Raw genomic sequence first — 16,719 nt, 5'->3', positions numbered from 1 at the left:
AAGAGTCATGGCACTCATGTCCCCCATGACCACCTCTCTCACCCTCAGCTCACCCTAATTCAGTGTCTGCTCCCACCACTCACCCAAACCCCTAGATCGGTTACCAGAGACCTTCTGTTGCTGAATCAAATAGGCACTTTCAGGTCTTCATCTTACTCTTGGAAACCATCACTGACTGTTCCTCCCTGAAACACCCTTCTTGGCTTCCAACTCAGCACACTCCTCTGGGCTTCCTCCCACCTCTCCACACCCTCCCAAGGCTTCCTTGGTACCTTCCAGGGTTCTCTTCTAGTCCACTCTCTTATTACCCTGCAGACAATGACTGAAGCAATCTCATCTACAATCAAGGTTCAAAGGCCAGCCAGTCACTGTCTAGTGAAGAAACTTCTCCAATCTGGTACCATCCGCATCCTGGACACCAGACGCTGAATGTTCAGCCTTTCCTAATGAATGCTCCATCTTTCCCCTAAATGTTCAATCACCATAGTCAGTTCAGTTCAGTCTCTTAGTTGTGTCCGACTCTTTGTGACCCCATGGACTGCAGCACGCCAGGCCTCTCTGTCCATCACAAACTCCCGGAGCTCCCTCAAACTCATGTCCATTGCATCGGTGATCCCATCCAACCATCTCATCCTCTGTTATCCCCTTCTTCTCCTGCCTTCAATCTTTCCCAACATCAGGGTCTTTTCACATGAGTCGGTTCTTTGCATCAGGCAGCCCAAGTACTGGAGTTTCAGCTTCAGCATCAGTCCTTCCAATGAATATTCAGGACTGATTTCCTTTAGGATCAACTGGTTAGATATTCTTGAAGTCCAAGGGACTCTCAAGAGTCTTCTCTAACACCACAGTTCAAAAGCATCAATTCTTCAGCACTCTGTTTTCTTTATAGTCCAACTCTCACATCCATATATGACTACTGGAAAAACCATAGCTTTGACTAGACAGACTTTTGTTGGTAAAGTAATGTCTCTTTTTTAATATGCTGTCTAGGTTGGTCAGAGCTTTTCTCCCAAGGAGCAAGTATCTTTTAATTTCATGGCTGCAGTCACCATCTGCAGTGATTTTGGAGCCCCCCAAAATAAAGTCTGTCACTATTTCCATTGCTTCCCCATCTATTTGCCATGAAGTGATGGGACTGGATGCCATGATCTTAGTTTTCTGAATGTTGAGTTTAAAGCCAACTTTCTCACTCTCCTCTTTCACTTTCATTACGAGTCTCTTTAGTTCTTCGTTGCTTTCTGCCATAAGGGTGGTGTTATCTGCATATCTGAGGTTATTGAGATTTCTCCCAGCAATCTTGATTCCAGCTTGTGCTTCATCCAGTCCAGCATTTTGCGTCATGTACTCTGCATATAAGTTAAATAAGCAGGGTGACAATATACAGCCTTGATGTACTCCTTTCCTGGTTTCGAACCCATCTGTTGTTTCATGTTCAATTCTAACTGTTGCTTTTTGACCTGCATACAGGTTTCTTAGGAGGCAGGTCAGGTGGTCTGGTATTCCCATCTCTTTAAAAATTTTCCACAGTTTATTATGATCCACACAGTCAAAAGCTTTGGTGTAGTCAATAAAGCAAAAGTAGATGTTTTTCTGGTTGGCAATTTGATCTCTTGTTCCTCTGCCTTTTCTAAATCCAGTTTGAACATCTGGAAATTCTCAGTTCACATACTGTTAAAGCCTAGCTTGGAAAATTTTGAGGATTACTTTGCTAGCTTGTGAGATGAGTGCAATTGTACGGTAGTTTGAATATTCTTTGGCATTGCCTTTCTCTGGGATTGAAATGAAAACTGAACTTTTCCAGTCCTGTGGCCACTGCTGAGTTTTCCAAATTTGCTGGCATATTGAGTGCAACACTTTCACAGCATCATCTTTCAGGATCTGAAATAGCTCAACTGGAATTCCATCACCTCCACTAGCTTTGTTCATAGTGATGCTTCCTAAGGCCCACTTCCCATTCCAGGATGTCTGGCTCTAGGTCAGTGATCACACCATCGTGGTTATCTAGGTCATGAAGATCTTTTTTGTACAGTTCTTCTGTGTATTCTTGCCCCCACTTCTTAATATTTTCTGCTTCTGTCAGGTCCATACCATTTCTGTCCTTTATTGTGCTCATCTTTGCATGAAATGTTCCCTTGGTATCTCTTAACTTTCTTGAAGAGATCGCTAGACTTTCCCATTTTATTGTCTTCATCTATTTATTCACATTGATTGCTGAGGAAGGCTTTGTTATCTCTCCTTGCTATTCTTTGGAACTCTGCATTCAAATGGGCATATCTTTTGTTTTCTCCTGTGCCTTTCACTTCTCTTCTTTTCTCAGCTATTTGTAAGGCCTCAGACAACCATTTTGCCTTTTTGCATTTCCTTTTTTGAGGGATGGTCTTGATTACTGCCTCCTGTACAATGTCATGACCCTCTGTCCATAGTTCTTCAGGCACTCTTATCAGATCTAACCCCTTGAATCTGATTGTCACTTCCACTGTATAATCACCATAAGGTATCACAATTGCTAGACACTTGGGAATGGCTCTTAACATCTCCTTTTCCCCTTTCACATCTAATTCATCACCAAGGTTTATTTCTCCTAAGTTTCTTATTGTTGTGACCACACTTGCCTCTGTTCCTTCTCAACTGGACCACGGCTGCTGGGAGCTTGTCTTCACAGTTGCCTCTGCTCCAATTCAACCCATTCCACACTCCATGCTACAATCAGAGATCCTTCTTTTCCCTCACTTTTATTTAGGATGAGGGCCAAGCTCCCCACAGGCTTACCAGGTCTGTCCTGAACTGGCCTCTGCCCATCCCATAGCTTTACCCGTCACTTTGCCTTCGCTACTCAGAATTTAAGCCACTTTGAACTCATTTCGGTCACTTGGCTTCAATGCTCTTTATTCTGCTCTGAGTCTCATTGGATTCTCTATTCCCTCGAAATACTCTTCCTCCTTCGTTAGGTGGTTTCTTTCCAACCACTGGGTATCAGCTCATACACCCTCTTCAATGAAGTGCCTGATGTATGTTTCCAATGACCTGGAAGCCTCATCATAGGTGTAGAAGTGAAGTCGCTCAGTCATGTCCAACTCTTTGTGACCCCATGGACTGTAGCCTACCATGTTCCTCCATCCATGGGATTTTCCAGGCAAGAGTACTGGAGTGGATTGCCATTTCCTTCTCCAGAGGACCTTCCCAACCCAGGAATTGAACCTGGGTCTCCTACATTGTAGGCAGATGCTTTACCATCTGAGCCACAAGGGAAGTCCTACATCATAGGTGTAGGATCCTTTATTGTAACTGCTTATTTAATCACCTGACTTCTTCACTAGAATGTAAGATCCATGTGGTCATTATATTTCTGCTTCATTTTATATCCCTAGAACTTAGCCCATAATATGTGTAAATAAATTTTTTTAACTGAATGAATGTGCTTATTCCTTTCTGGAGGACCATTGATTTTCAAGCATTGATGCACACACCATCAGTCTTAGAAATCTCAGGGAGCTTTTAAAAATACAAACTGCTTGGATTCATCTCTAAACATGTCCAATTGTACTGTTCCTCGAGGGGCCTAGGATTCAGTAGAGATGGTGCAGTTTACATGAGGGTGACATTCCTGACAGCATGCCATAATGCAAAATGTGTATTTCTTGATGTATTTTCCCACAGTAGCACCATGTTTCTGTTTGCAACTCATGTTAACACTGCCACCTGGCATTTATAGTTCCCTTGTTCCCTCCTAGTTGAAACTGTGATTCTTGTTTAACTTTAAAAATCTCAAGGGAGTCACATTATTTGAAATTTTATGCATAAATGAAACATTAGTCATACCTGTATTTTGTTACTGCAAATTTGCATTAAAATGAGACTGTGCTGTATTTTTAAAAATTTCCAAATGATTATCAGGTGCAGCTAAGTTTGGATCCCAAGTTTCATGCTGTCTCTCTCTCTCTCCCTCCTCTGTTTGCTTTATTTCTTTAAAAAAAGTTAAAAACCATGGTAAAATCCAGTTAACAAAAGGTACCATCTTAACCATTTCCCCTCTTTTTTCCCCATATGCTGACTCATTGAATTTTGATCACATCTATGGCATCACTGACTCGATGGACGTGAGTCTCAGTGAACTCCGGGAGTTGGTGATGGACAGGGAGGCCTGGCGTGCTGCGATTCATGGGGTCGCAAGGAGTCCGACACGACTGAGCGACTGAACTGAACTGAACTGACTGATGCACTAGATTCTTTAAAAAAGTATTTATTTGGCTGTGGCAGGTCCTAGTTGCTGCACGTGGGATCGAGTTCCCTGAACAGGGACTGACCCTGAGTCCCCTGCATTGGGAGTTCGAAGCCTTAGCCACGGACCATCAGGGAAGTTCCCATCTTAACTATGTTTAATTATTTAGTTCAGCGGCTATTTAGTTCAGTGGAGTTAAAAACATTCACATTGTTAGCTAACCAATCTCTAGAACCCTTTTTATCTTACAAAACTGAAACTTTGTACTCTACATGACCACTACTCATTCCTGTCTCCTACAGCTGCTGGCAACTGCCATTCCACTTCCTGTCCCTATGAACTGTCTATTGTATTAATAGGTACCTCAAATAAGGGGGATCATACAGTATTTGTCCTTTTGTAACTGGCTTATTTCACTTAGCATAATGCCCTCAAGGTTCATCCATGTTGTGGCATGTGTCAACATTTCCTTCCATTTAAGGCTGAATAATATTCCTTTGTGTAAAAAAAATATTCCTTTGTGTGTATGTATCACATGCTGTTTATCCATTCATCTATTGATGGACACTTCGGTTGCTTCCACCTCTTGGCTATTGTGAATAATGCTGCTATGGACATCGATATACATATACCTCTTTGAGACCTTCACTTCAATCTTTTTTTACATATACCCAAAAGTGGTATATAACCCAGAAGTTAGACCATAAAGAAATCTGCCAAGGAATTGATGCTTTTGAACTGTGGTGCTGGAGAAGACTCTTGAGAGTCCCCTGGACAGCAAGGAGGTCAAACCAGTCAATCCTAAAGGAAATCCACCTTGAATACTCATTGGAAGGACTGATGCTGAAGTTCAGGCTCAAGTTCCAATATTTTGCCCACATGATGTGAAGAGCCAACTTGTTGGAAAGACCCTGATGCTGGGAAAGATTGAAGGCAAAAAGAGAAGGGGGAGGCAGAGGATGAGATGGTTGTATAACGTCATTAACTCAATGGACATGAATTTGAGCAAACTCCACGACATAGTGAAAGACAGGGAAGCCTGGTGTGCTGCGGTCCATGGGGTCACAAAAAGTCAGACACAACTTAGCAACTGAACAAAAACAACTCAGAAGTAGAATTACTGGATACTATAATTCTACTTTTTTTTTTTTTTGAGGAATTATCACACAGTTTTGCCTAGAGGTCATATCATTTTACATTCCACCAGAAGTGCACAAGGGTTCCATGTTTTTCACATCCTTGTCAACACTAGTTGGATATACGGTGATACCTCATTGTGCTTTTGATTTGCATTTCCATCATAATTAGTGATGTTGCGCATCTGTTCATAAGCTTGTTTGCTATTCTTTGGAGAATGTCTATTCAAGCCCTTTACCCATTTTTTCATTGTTTATTTTTGTTGTTTAGTTGTAGGGGTTCATACATTCTGGATATTAACCCCTTATCAGACAAATGATTTGCAATTTTTTTCCGTTACATAGATTGCCTTTTCATTCTGTTGATTGTGTCCTTTGATGCAAAAGAATGTTAAATTTCGACGGCATCCAATTTCCACTTTTGTTGCCTGTGTTTTCAGTGTTATACCCAAGAAATCATTCCCAAATATAATGCCAAAAAAAGCCCTCGCGCTTTCTTCAAAGAGTTTTATAGTGCTACCTCTTGAAATTTGGTTCATTTTGAATTAATTTTTGTACACGGTATAAAGTTAGGATCTAACTTCTTTCTTTGGCATGTCAATATTCAGCTTTCCTTAGCAGTATTTGTAGAAAAGATTGTCCTTTTCCCATTGGATGGTCTTAGCACCTGTGCAAACATCATTGACCATATATGTGAGGGTTTATTTCTGGGTTCCCTATTCTATTCCGTTGGTGTGTATGTCTGTCTTCATGCCAGTACCACATTTCAAGCCAATTTTAATGACTATGCTTTATAAGTTTTGTAATCAGGAGGTGTGAGACCTCCAACCTTGTTCTCATTTTTCACGATTGTTTTGGCTATTTTGTATCCCTTGAGATTCCGTATAAATTTTAGGGTAGATTTTATTATTTCTGAGAAGACATGCTGTTGGGATTTTGATAGGGATTGCATTAAATTTTTAGATAGCTGTAGGCTGCAGTCCATGGGGTCGCTAAGAGTCGACACGACTGAGCGACTTCACTTTCACTTTTCACTTTCATGCATTGGAGAAGGAAATGGCAACCCACTCCAGTGTTCTTGCTTGGAGAATCCCAGGGATGGGGGAGCCTGATGGGCTGCCGTCTATGGGGTTGCACAGAGTCGGACAAGACTGAATCAACTTAGCAGCAGCAGCAGTTGGGCATCAGTGATATCTTATCAATATTAAGTCTTCCATCCGTGAACCCTGGATGTCTTTCCATTTGTTTGTGTCTTCTTTAATTTTTTTCTGGTATATTTTGTAGTTTCCTACATGTAAGTCTTTCACCTCCTTAGTTATGTTTACTCCTAAACACTTAATTCTTTTTGACAATATTGTAAATAAAATATTACTTTTTTTTTAGAAAACCCTTTTAAAATATATAACATATATTTAAGTGCACAAAAGGTAAAACATAGTTTAATTTTTATAAAATAAAACACACATGTTACACCATCTCTACCAAGATACAGAATATATACCCACACCCCAGAAGCTTCCCCTGAGCCCTCTCCTAGTCATTATCTACCCCCTTAAATATTATATAATCAGTATGGAGAGTTCTATCTCCATATTTATTTTTTTCATCTTAATAAAGTTGGAACCATACATTATGTACTCTTTAGTGTCTGGTCTTTTTCACTCAGTATTATGTCTGAGAGATCGTATCCATATTGTTGTAAGTACCAATAATTCACTTGCTATGTGGCATCTAACTTTATGAATGTACCACTATTTATTCATCCTATAGTTGACAGACATTGAGTGGTATGGATTATGAGCAGTGTTGCTAGGAACATTTACATATATTTGGTGCACATTTGTATGCATTTATGTTGGATATATATCACGGAGGGGAAATGAAGTTTCTGAGGATATCTATATACTTATATATAGATACACTCCTCCCAGAAGGCACTAGAGGTAAAGAACCCACTTGTCAATGAAGGAGACATAGGAGGTGTGGTTCGATCCCTTGGTCAGGAAGATCCCTTGGAGGAGGGCATGGCAACCCACTTCAGTGTTCTTGCCTGGAGAATCCCATGGATGAAGAAGCCAGGCAGGCTACAGTCCACAGGGTTGCAAAGAGTCAGACAAGACTGAGGCGACTTAACATACATACACATAGATACACACACATACGAATAATAGTTTTCAAAATTAGTTGTGCCAGTTTATACTTCCACGAATCTTCTAATCAAGACTTTAATTTATTTACATTTAGTGTAATTAATGCTCCATTTAGTTTTAATTGTCATTTTACTATTTTCCATTAAAAACATGCTGCTGCTGCTATTGCTGCTAAGTCACTTCAGTCGTTTCCGACTCTTTGTGACCCTATGGACTGCAGCCCACCAGGCTTCTCCATCCATGGGATTTTCCAGGCAAGAGAACTGGAGTGGGTTGCCATTGCCTTCTCTGATTAAAAACATGGTGATGTGTTATGTCTGGGAGGACACGCAGGACACCCCCAGCTGATACCAGGCAGAGATCCCCCACATTGAGTGCAGTGTGGTGCCAGGGGGATGCAACTCAGTGCCAGGGCAGGGAGCTCAGGATATAGCTTAGATCCCTAGGAGTAAATCCAGTGTTGAGCGCTAGGAAGAAGACTACCGATTTTCTTCTTGGATCTGTCTATATTGAGAGGCTCTGGTGTGCTTTTGTACTTGTGGCTCAAATCTCTGTACTAGGTTCTTTCTTATCAGGGTCACTGGAATAATTCCACCAGACAATGTTTTTGATCCTGACCATCCCTGTTCACCTCCGCCCTCCTTGTGGTTCAGCTGGTAAAGAATTCGCCTGCAATTTAAGAGTCAGACATGACTGAGTGACTTTCAGTTCACTTCACTTCATCCCTGTCCACAGTCTGTACTTAAAAAAGCTTCCATTCATGTTAGTATATATTGATGGTGATAAAATATGGTATCCAATTTCAGGGAAACACACATATGCACATAGTAGATCAAAAATATATAGATTTGGGCAGGTCAATAGATTGGAGGAGGAAATGGCAACCCACTCCAGTACTCTTGCCTGGAAAATCCCACGGACAGAGGAGCCTGGTAGGCTACAGTCCATGGCATCGCTAAGAGTTGGCATGACTGAGCTGCTTCACTTTCACTTTTCACTTTCATGCACTGGAGAAGGAAATGGCAACCCACTCCAGTGTTCTTGCCTGACGAGTGCCAGGGACAGAGAAGCCTGGTGGGCTGCCGTCTCTAGGGTCACACAGAGTCGGACACAACTGAAATGACTCAGCAGCAGCAGCAGCAGGTCAATAGATTAAAAAAGAGAGATTGACTAATGTATGAAATAAAAATTATAATTAAATGAAATGATTAATTTGGGCTTCCTTTCTGCTGCAAATACAAACTATACTTACTGAAAATAAAAATCATGATTGGCAAAATTAGAACTGTAACCACAGCTATACCCTGTCATCTCCTTCCTTTCATAGGTCTTAAGGCCTGTTAATATAAAATGTCATTTAATGGGACCTCCCTGGTGATTCAGTGGTTAAGACTCTTTGCTTCCACCACAGTGGGGCATGGGTTCGATCCCTGGTCAGAGAACTAAAATACCACAAGCCACACAGCATGGCAAAAAAAAAAAAAAGAGAGAGAGAGACGATGTCATTTAAGTGCATTTGGATACACAAAAGAAAGTTAAATGTGTGGGTTCTGGCTCAGAAGACAGTAAAAGGAATAAGAAAATTGGAAAATAAGTTCTGAAAAATCAAACTGGTGAATCAATAGTGCAGTAATAGGGGGTTTGGGGAAGGCAGAGGCACAGAGATACAGGATAAATTTCCAACAGACTGAGATAATCCAGGTCCTCCCCTGAGAAATGTGTCTACATGGGTGTGACTACTGTGTCACACCAGCCCATGTTGGGCTTTTTAACTGATGACATCTCCTAAGAATGTTTCCTTGATGTTACATGGTTTTCTACTTACTGAATTATTTTTTGTTTCATCTACGTAGCTCTGGGTCACTGGTATTCTGCATGGATACCTGCATGGATATTTTGCTATATTCTGCATAGATTTAAGGCTGATAAATTATATTGTGAGAGCTTCAGCTATCCCCCCATTGAAGTGAAGTAAAGTCGCTCAGTCGTGTCTGACTCTTTGTGACCCCATGGACTGTAGCCCACCAGGCTCTTCCATCCATGGAATTTTCCAGGCAAGAATACTAGAGTGGGTTGCCATTTCCTTCTCCAGGGGATCTTCCTGACCCAGGGATCGAACCTGGGTCTCCCGCACTGCAGGCAGACGCTTTACCATCTGAGTCACCAGGGAAGCGAGTATCCCCCCATTATTACACACTATATTACATCCATTTCCCCCTATTATAATAAAAAGGTGAGAAATACCTTCCTTCTTACAGTTTTCTATATATTTTAGAAAAAATTCCTGAAAAATTCATAATAGAATGTGAGCAAGTTTAATGATGACCCAAGGGTTAGCTTAAATTCTCTACCAACACCCATGATTAGTGCATATCTGTATCATAAAGAAAACAGGTCCCATGGAGAGAATTAGGTTACAGCCTCTGGGGTGGGGTGAGTTGTATTTGGATGCTCATTTCACACCCAAGGGGTGGTTCTTTAGACTTCAGCACGTATTGAAGGACTTTACTGAAAGATCAGTGGCAGAATAGCTAAGATGCACAACTTATTCATAGAGCCCTGTGCCACTCGGCATCTTGATTCAAACTATCAATGAGCAGATAAAAACTGGTTGTAAAAGATATTCACTCCAGCATTAGGAGGGGAGTTGGACTTCATAAACTTGAATGCTTTTCAACTTTAAAATTCTGAGATTAGAAAATAAAGCCTTTCAGGGAGTTCTCTGGTGGTTCAGTGCTTAAGACTCTGCCTTACAGTGCAAAGAATATGGTTCAGTCCCTGGTTGGGAAACTAAGATCCCATGTGTGTGTGTGTTAGTCCCTCAGTCATGTGCGACTCTTTGCGACTCCATGGACAGTAGCCCACTGCCGAGTTTTCCAAATTTGCTGGCATATTGAGTGCAACACTTTCACAGCATCATCTTTTAGGATTTGAAATAGCTCAACTGGAATTCCATCACTTCCACTAGCTTTGTTCGTAGTGATGCTTCCTAAGGCCCACTTGACTTCGCATTCCATGGTGTTTGGTTCTAGGTGAGTGATCACACCATTGTGGTTATCTGGGTCGTGAAGATCTTTTTTGTATAGTTCTTCTGTATATTTTTACCACCTCTTCTTAATATCTTCTGTTTCTGTCAGGTCTTTATCATTTCTGTCCTTTATTGTGCTCATCTTTGCATGGAATGTTCCCTTGGTATCTCTAATTTTCAAATCCTAAAAGATGATGCTGTGAAAGTGCTGCACTCAATATGCCAGCAAATTTGGAAAACTCAGCAGTGGCCACAGGACTGGAAAAGGTCAGTTTTCATTCCATTCCCAAAGAAAGGCAATGCCAAAGAATGCTCAAACTACCATACAATTGCACTCATCTCACAAGCTAGCAAAGTAATGCTCAAAATTCTCCAAGCCAGGCTTCAACAGTACATGAACTGTGAAATTCCAGACATTCAAGCTGGATTTAGAAAGGGGAGAGGAACCAGAGATGAAGTTGCCAACATTCTCTGGATCATCGAAAAAGCAAGATAATTCCAGAAAAACATCTATTTCTGTTTTATTAACTATGCCAAAGCCTTTGACTGTGTGGATCACAACAAACTGTGGAAAATTCTGAAGGAGATGGGAATACCAGACCACCTGACCTGCTTCTTGAGAAACCTGTATGCAGGTCAGGAAGCAACAGTTAGAACTGGACATGGAACAACAGACTGGTTCCAAATAGGGAAAGGAGTATGTCAAGGCTGTATATTGTCACCCTGCTTATTTAACTTATATGCAGAGTACATTATGTGAAATGCCGGGCTGGATGAAGCATAAGCTGGAATCAAGATTGCCGGGATAAATCTCAATAACCTCAGATATGCAGATGACACCACCCTTATGGCAGAAAGTGAAGAAGAACTAAAGAGCCTCGTGATGAAAGTGAAAGAGGAGAGTGAAAAAGTTGGCTTAAAGCTCAACATTCAGAAAACTAAGATCATGGCATCCGGTCCCATCACTTCATGGCAAATAGGTGGGGAAACAGTGGAAACAGTGACAGACTTTATTTTTGGGGCTCCAAAATCACTGCAGATGATGACTGCAGCCATGCAATTAAAAGACACTTGCTCCTTGGAAGAAAAGTTATGAATAAGCTAGACAGCATATTAAAAAGCAGAGACACTACTTTGTCAACAAAGGTCCATCTAGTCAGAGCTATGGTTTTTCCAGTAGTCATGTATGGATGTGAGAGTTGAACTATAAAGAAAGCTGAGTGTCAAAGAATTGATGCTTTTGAACTGTGGTGCTGGAGGAGCTTCAATACTTTGGCCACCTGATGTGAAGAACTGATTCATTGGAAAAGACCCTGATGCTGGGAAAGATTGAAGGCAGGAGAAGGGAATGACAGAGGATGAAATGGTTGGATGGCATCACCGACTCAATGAACATGAGTTTCAGTAAACTCAGGGAGTTGGTGATGGACAGGGAGGCCTGGCATGCTGCAGTCCATGGGGTCACAAAGAGTCGGACATGACTGAGCGACTGAACTGAATTGAACTGGACTGTAGCCCGCCAGGCTCCTCTGTCCATGGGATTCTCCAGGCAAGAGTACTGGAGTGGGTTGCCATTCCCGTCTCCAGGGGATCTTCTTGACCCAGGGATGGAACCTGTGTGTCCTATATCGCAGGCAGACTCTTTACTGTCTCATCCCTCATGCCACAGTGTAACTAAGCCGGCTTGTCATAACAAAGATCCTGATGCTGTAACTAAGACACAACACGGCTGGGTCTCAGTTATTATTTAAGTAAGTAAGTAAGTAAATGAATATTTAAAAAAGAAAGAAAATAAAACCTTTCTACCAGGCAAAAGTCAGAGTAGCATCCACTACAAGTCTCGAACTACTGGGTAAATGTTTATTTCCCAGCCCTGAACCCCAACTTTTTTTTTTGCGTTTGCCTTCACTTAGAGCTTTAAGCTGACAGAGGCAGTAAAGACCATTTAACCAAACTTATGAATTAGGCTTCAGTTTATTTTGAACATTTTAAGACATTTTTGGGGAAGTTTTAAGTAAAATGGATTTTACTATGAGCCACTATGGCTCATAAGTAGGTTAAAATGTGTTTGGATTTCCCAGGAGCGTGTTTTAATGTTACAGATTTCACAGCAGATCCAGGTTTAGCCAAGTATCCTTAAAGTCAATTTATAAAGATTTGCTTAAACAATTTAAAAGATTAACTTTTATAGCACAACAAAAATACTGAAGTATTAATGAAAAATACTGAAGTAGTTTTTCTGAGCAACTAGTACAGTGCTCTGTTAGCTGTAAGTCCAGAAACTGAGTCTGTCTATAATTGCATGCATCTGTATCTATGTGTGTATCATCTATCTATCTACCAATCTGTCATCCATCTTGCTATTGATCTGTTCCTAAAACACATGCCTGAGGCAGTTAGAGGCAGAAAAAGATAGGTCTTCCATGATGTTAGTGGTGAGGATTCTTGGAAAGGGTCTGAGAGAAACGAAGGGCATTCATTGTGTACAAAGAATTCTGAGAGATCTTCCCCTAGGAATGAACCAGCCTTAACCACGTCTTGGAGAGGGAACATTTAAGAAGCACAGATTGCATACGTGTCTCACTAACTAGGAATTTCACAGCCTCCTCCACAGGGATCTGTTCACTGTTTAGGGTTCAGCAGGTTTCGCGTGCATAACCCAAGAGCATGAGTGTCTGTAAAGTGCTGGAAGACTGCCTGCCCCTGTCCACAGGGCTCCTGGCCAAACTGCCGGTCACTGTGAAGCAGTTCTGTGTCCCATCCAAAGGTGAAGACAGGAGCAGTAAAGACAGGGTGGTATTCAAAAATACAACAACTTATTTCTTTGCCAGGTCTCCCCAAATAACAGACATCTCCCAGGGGAGCCATCATCCCCGCCCTCCCAGGCAAGGGCAGGAGGATAGACCCTCACCCACATTACATGTGCATTTCATGAAAAGCATTAAGTCCTTCTGGTATCACATTGAGGATATGAATGAAGAAGTACATGAATAGTTCAGGCCACAAGGTTGGTTTCTACCAGCTACCACCAGCATCAAAACTGGGTTCTAATACACTGAATGATGGGCTCCCCTGATGGCTCAGATGGTAAAGAATCTTCCTGGAATGCAGGAGACTTGGGTTCAATTTCTGGGTGGGCAAGATCCCACAGCTTCCACTTATATGTGGAGACTAAAGTACCAGCTGAAGTCCTCTGGCCACTTAGGAAGGACAGGCCCCCAGAATTGGTGTGCATTTCCTCCCAGTCTGAAACAGCCTCTCAATATCAGAAACTACTCTGCTTGTTGTAGGAGTGCATTCAAATATCTGTGCCCAGAAGAAAGCTGCTCTGGGAACTTTGGCTTGTGGTCCACTTAACCCAGTGAGATTGGACACGTGGTTTCCTGTGTCCAAGCAGGAAGACATCACCGGACCATCTGTTGTAGCATAGGATGCCTCTCCTGAGCTGGTAGGAGACAAGCTGGAGTTGGGCTCTAAAGAGAGCTGTTAGCCCTGAGATAGGACCAGTTTCAGGAAGAGTCAGCGTACTGCATTAATGAAACACATCCCGCTGTGAAGCTGAGGGACACAGTACCCAGCACTTGATAAACGGGTCTCAGAAAATAACAGCTGCTGAGCGTTTAAAAATTTTTAAAGATTTATTTATTTATTTTTGGCTGCACTGGGTCTTCAAGGCTGTGCGCGGGCTTTCTCTAGTTGCCGTGAGCGGGGGCTACTCCCTAGCGGTGGTGCAGTGGCTTGCCTTGCTGCAGAGCACAGGCTCCAGGGCGCTCAGGCTTCAGTAGCTGCAGCTCACAGGCTCTAGAGCACAAGCTCAGTAGTTGTGGCTCATGAGCTTAGTTGCTCCGAGGCGTGTGAGATCTGCCAGGACCAGGGATCAAACCCTGGTCTATCTATCTATCTACGTGTCCCCAGCATCGGCAGGTGGATTCTCAACCACTGGACCACCAGGGAAGCCCCTGAGCTTTTGCATCTATTTTTCTGCCTTTCAGTAAAGATTCATTTTGAGTCTCACTAAGCTGTCAAGACTTAAACCAGAAATATATTTTTATAACACCTGACTCAACAGCACTTTTATCACAGTGGAGAAACCATGGCAGATCTGTGGACATTTCCTTGGTCATCAAAAAGAAGGTGAGGCTTAAACTTCATGAGGATGGGGTGGTATGGATCTGATGGTGCCTGCTGGACTCCTGAACTGGGCCCCACAGTTGTAATCGATGCCTGCATTCACCTGCTGGCTGGACTGGCTTTCTTCCCAGTGGGTGGCTATTTGTCTGGGGCTTCGGAGTGGGCCCATTTAGTTCATCACAAGGAAGAAGTTTATAAAAATTGTTCAACAAGAAAAAAGCCTTGTTCAACAAGGGAACCTGTGTGCTCACTTCTGTTGTTCCACACCACCTTTCTGGGACCTAGGATTCTATCCATGTGGAGAGACAACTGGCAGATACTCCCCAAATCTAATGGAATTTCCTAAAGACCTTGGGTGAGCATCTCTCCCTCTGGCCCTGTCTGTCTCCCATCTTGGCAATGGAAAGTCCAAGGCTTGAGACTGGGGGCCGGACCAATGACTGGGGTGCTCTCTGCTTCTGTCACAATGAAAGGCAATGACATTTGGTCAGTGGCCAGAATGGCAATCTTCAATGTCCAAGCTTTGAAGGAACGAATGCAATGTACGGTGAGCTACTGCATACAGCTGTTTCACAGATCTGTCCACAGAGATGCAACAGTGGTATAATGGGACGAAGATATTATGCTATGGGATTCCAAAAGACCTTTAGCTTGACTTCAGTCCCTTTGTTGCTCCTGTTGTATCTTCTGATGTCCTGGATCTTTCTCAGAGGAGTATAAGCAATATCTTGTCCTGATGGTCTGTTTTTGAAAGATGGCTGCAGGAAGTCATACCTAGGACCTGGCCAGGACAGCAGAGCTCACAGAGGCAGGGTCCTGCCTTGTTAGGAATGAGGAATTTCTCTGTACTGCACTGAACCTGGTTCTCATGGGCTTCAGAAATTCAGAGACATCATGCCACTGCTATCCCCTTTACAGAGCTGCCAGGCACCTCCTCACCCGGGGCTTCCTCTTCCATCTCCAGCTCCGCCCAGCACCCTGTAAATCTGCTCCCACAAAATTCTGTGTCAGCTCCCTCACATCTCCCCAAGGTTTTAAAATTCTGTTTGCGAAGATCCCCTGGAGAAGGAAATGGCAACTCGCTCCAGTATTCTTACCTGGAGAATCCCACGGACAGAGGAGCCTGGCAGGCTACAGTCCACGGGATTGCAAGAGTCGGACACGACTTAGCAACTAAACCACCACCATCTCTTCCAACTGACTGCTGCTTTCTTCCTAAATGAAGGAACCTGGCTTCCCTGGTGGCTCAGCTGGTAAAGAATCCGCCGGCAATGTGAGAGACCTGGGTTCGATCCCTGGGTTGGGAAGATCCCCTGGAGAAGGGAAAGGCTACCCACTCCAGTATTCTGGCCCAGAGAATTCCATGAACTAAGTCCATGGGGTCGCAAAGAGCTGGACACAACTGAGCGACTTTCACTTTCACTAGTAACGTTTGTATCTGTCAGGGCCTAGGACAGTGCCCGACTCAAAGTATACTGGTAAATAAATGACCACAATTCAGTTCTTGATATTTAAGCATATTTGGCAACATTAGCACATTTATGCTGCTAGAAAGTTTAGTAAATGGCTATTGTAAAACTGGACTGTCCATGCTGGTAAGGACTTTGGAAATCTGACTTTCTTTTGTAAAGGTAGGCAACCTCAGGCACAGAGGTGATGAGCTCTGTCCAGGGTTGCAAAGCTGGTTTGCAGCAGGGCTCAGTTGAACTAGGGGCTCCCAATTCACTCCCCCATTCTTCACATTTATTTTGGTGAAACCTTCGTGGTGGCTGATGTACCGGGTAAATGGGCTTATCTTTACCACCCACTCAGCTGGCCCAGACAGAGTGAGAAAACCAAGCCCAGCCTGTTGCAGTGGTTCCCTCGCCACTTCCTGCTCAGTGACTGTGGAAGGGGCCTGTGTGGAGTGCTGACCGTAAGAAATCTGCTTCTCTGCCTTTTGTAGAAACGAGTATGTGGATTAAGGGTATATTCCCTGCAACTAATTATGCAGATGTGTAGGCAATGCTCTTTGCTAATTTCAGGAGCTGTGCCCAAACTATTTAAAAGCAAGAG

At 42.8% G+C, this 16,719-nt stretch overlaps 1 protein-coding gene across 1 annotated transcript in view; it reads right to left on the bottom strand.

The window, feature by feature from the left end:
• SLC35F3 (solute carrier family 35 member F3) overlaps positions 1-16,719 on the bottom strand; it is a 152,050-nt gene that overhangs the window by 39,120 nt on the left and 96,211 nt on the right. The gene's annotated exons all lie outside the window — the stretch shown is intronic.

Source organism: Bos javanicus, chromosome 28, assembly GCF_032452875.1.
Source record: "Bos javanicus breed banteng chromosome 28, ARS-OSU_banteng_1.0, whole genome shotgun sequence".
Taxonomy (NCBI): Eukaryota; Metazoa; Chordata; class Mammalia; order Artiodactyla; family Bovidae; genus Bos; species Bos javanicus.
Note: the sequence above shows the minus strand (reverse complement) of the source record. Positions and strands in the feature narration are given on the sequence as shown.